We start from the raw sequence: 3,304 nt of genomic DNA on the forward strand, positions 1-3,304 counted from the left end.
TGGTATGGCTGCCCCCGCAAATCGGACTCCTTCTCGGACAAAACTGCTGTCGTCCGTGTACCAGGTGGCATTGGCGTTCGGCAGTGGCTGGTCCTGGAGATCAGCTCTGATTCCGTACACCTGTGCCAAAATTTCTTGACAGTCATGCAGAGGGGGGTCCCAGTCTGGGTTAGGGAGTAGCGTTGCCAGATTCAGGGTTGTCGGTGGCTTAAATAAAATTCTGGTGGGGTTTAGCAGTAGGCTCTGATAATGGGTCAGATGGGCATTGCTGATCCAGCTGTCTGGGGGCTGTTTGAGTACCCCTTTAATAGCGTGTGGGGTGGTAACATGCAGTTCTTCCGGACTTTTTCTATTATAGACTCGTTCTGCTATTGTCACTAAGTCCTGCAAGCTCTTCTCTCCCAGTCTCTCTACTCTTTGCAATTTCTTTTTAATGTTCAGAACGGCCTGGTTAACAAAAGCCATGATAATTGCGGCCTTGTTTCTGGGGCTTCTGGGTTCATAGGGGTGTACTGCCTAAAAGCCTCTATTGCTCCCTCTAAGAAGGCTGCTGGACTCTCATCCTTACCCTGTCTCACATCATAGACCTTGGCCAGATTGGTAGTCTTGCACGCGGCAGCCTGGAGACCTGCCATTAGAGTCTGGCGGTGGACCCGGAGTCTCTCCTTACCTTCAGGCGAGTTGTGTGCTTTGGGGAGTAAAAACGGGTTTTAGCCAAGGAGGGGAATTCTCGATCATGTCCTGACAGGCAAGGATGTTGGGCATCTGGTCAGGGTGGCCATCTGGTTTGTCCCTGAAGTTCACGGCCTTAACCTGTAAGATAATAGGTAGGTGAAAATTTCCTTCTCGGGGCCATCCCACGTCAAAGGTTGGCCATTCTGATATGCAATAAATTTGGAATCTCTCTCTCTGTATGTCTATGCTCACAATAAGAGCTCTTTCCCTAACATCCGAGAAGTGGGAGAGAATAAGAGACAAGGGTATGGTTTGCATCTGTCCCATTATGTCCCCCGTCCACACCAAGGCACAGACAGTTATGACAGTTCACAAATAACACAGTCAAACACACAGTTAACAAGAACACAGTAACACAGACCAGCACACAAACAGGTAACACAGACCAGCGTGCAAAGAGGTAAGAAGAGCACAGTAACAGACAAACGTTCTAGTGCAGCTGCGGAGACAAGACAGAAAGTAATCCGAAGGGCTGGCAGCCAGCCCTCCTTACAGATGAGGACCCCCGTCCTCCATACAGACGAGGACCCCCATCCTCCTTACGGATGAGGACCCCCTGTCCTCCTTACGGATGAGGACCCCCGTCCTCCTTACAGATGAGGACCCCCGACCTCCATACAGAGGAGGACCCCCGTCCTCCTTACAGATGAGGACCCCTGTCCTCCATACAGAGGAGGACCCCTGTCCTCCTTACAGATGAGGACCCCGTCCTTCATACAGATGAGGAGCCCCGTCCTCCTTACAGATGAGGACCCCCGTCATCCATACAGATGACGACCCCATCCTACTTACATATGAGGACGCTCATCCTCCATACAGATGAGGACCTCCATCTTCCTTACAGATAGGACCTCCATCCTCCAGGCAGGGGCAAGGGACGTCTCCTCAAGACCCCCGGTTGATGGCCCACCAGCGCATCCGCCTAAGTCAATGCTGACCTAATACAGATTGGAATTCCTACAGGTTAGAGCTCTTAGAGAATATGCACGCAAAAGGTGGAAAAAGTTGAGTGCACTCACCACGCGTGAAATCCTCCGGATAAGGTCCTGGAGGTCTCTCAGATCCCGGACGAGCCCCCAAATGTTGTGGCCAAGATTGTGAATCCTAGAAACCACCGAGAAGCCGACACCGATGCAAACACAAGAGGGTTTATTCACAAGCTGGAGCGTGGGTCTAAGTATACCTGACACAGGGGAGCAGGGACTTGGACCCCAAGACTAAGGCATAGCAGATTTATAGGGGCAGTGGCCCATGGGATACACAGAAAGTTGCACAGTCATGTCGGTCCACACGCAGGTGGCCGATTGAATTACATCTTACCCTATAGTATCCATTTGAGCTGGCCTATTACTTTGGTCAGAATTGGCGCGCAGTTTTGGCTGGCACAAAGCAGGGTTACATTGTTATGGGCCGATTTCTGAGTAGCGTGTGCCCAAAAGCTTGACTAGGGTGGGGCAGCACCTTAAGCAATAAGCAGGTTATGTAGGGGTCATACAGAGGGTGACAGCTGTAGCACAAAATGGCATCTGTCCTCCTCTGCTTGTCTAGGAGTAGGGGATTTTTGTTAAATTTCCTGGGTCTCAGGATCCGTGGGTGGCGCAGCGGTTTAGCATCTGCCTTTGGCCAGGGGCTTGATCCTGGAGACCCGGGATCGATCCCATGTCGGGCTCCCGGTGCATGGAGCCTGCTTCTCCCTCTGCCTATGTCTCTGCCTCTCTATCTCTCTCTCGCTGTGTGACTATCATAAATAAATAAAAAGAAATTTCCTGGGTCCCACACTGACTGCATGTACACTTCGCTTCTAACATGCCTAGGTTTGTTGCGGGACAGAAGTTGTGTGAGAGGCAATTGGAAGGTGCAGGCCAGGAGACATGTGTCTTGAAACTCAATCCAGCGACTACCGAGGAATTCCTCTCATACATTGCTACTACTTCCATACAAGAGAAGCTAGTTGAACGCAGTGTCCAGGGGAACTTGATTCTGAGAGGTGAGACCCCACGTAGTCCCTCACAGTTCCACACTGCCTGCAGATAGAGTTTTGAACATCCTCACTAGAGATGTATGCCAGAAGCTCATGGGACGCAAGGGGCAAGTTGAAGTCTTCAATGGTTGTGTCTCCAGGTGCAGTAGTGCGGTATTCATTGAACCTCCTGACTTTCGGCTTCGAGGCATGCTTCCTTTTGAGAGCTGAATTCAAGACAGGACCCTCCCGCATCCTGCCGGCCTGTAGACATAGCTGCTAACATCCTTATATTAGGTGCTGGGAGAGGTTGTGAGAAATGCATGTGGAAGCATGAGGCCTGTACTCACGTCTATCTGAGTTCAATACAATGATTGCCAACGTCCTTGTTCAATTAGAGTGTAGCTCGGGTATACCTCGCCTCGATAACTGTCTAGCAGACATCGGCCTGCAAAGCATACACACTTCTGAGAGTTTAGCTTTTGGCCTGTACTTTCCACATCCTGCCTGCAGGTACACTTCACTGCTAACAGGCCTAGGCTCGATGCGTGACTGAAGTGTTGTGAGAGGTAAGTGGAAAATCCCCGCATACAAGACTAGTGCCTCCAA

General features: G+C 50.8%; 1 long non-coding RNA gene across 1 annotated transcript; it reads right to left on the minus strand.

Annotated features, from left to right (window-relative positions):
- Nucleotides 1-551: 551 nt before the first annotated feature.
- On the minus strand, nt 552-1,915 carry LOC119878224. Its single transcript, XR_005386709.1, has 3 exons — nt 1,755-1,915; nt 1,528-1,673; nt 552-813 (listed from the first exon to the last, which is right to left on the minus strand). It is a non-coding gene; the product is annotated as an uncharacterized LOC119878224 (long non-coding RNA).
- Nucleotides 1,916-3,304: the final 1,389 nt, after the last annotated feature.

This window comes from Canis lupus, unplaced genomic scaffold (genome assembly GCF_011100685.1).
Source record: "Canis lupus familiaris isolate Mischka breed German Shepherd unplaced genomic scaffold, alternate assembly UU_Cfam_GSD_1.0 chrUn_S1265H1442, whole genome shotgun sequence".
Classification (NCBI taxonomy): Eukaryota; Metazoa; Chordata; class Mammalia; order Carnivora; family Canidae; genus Canis; species Canis lupus.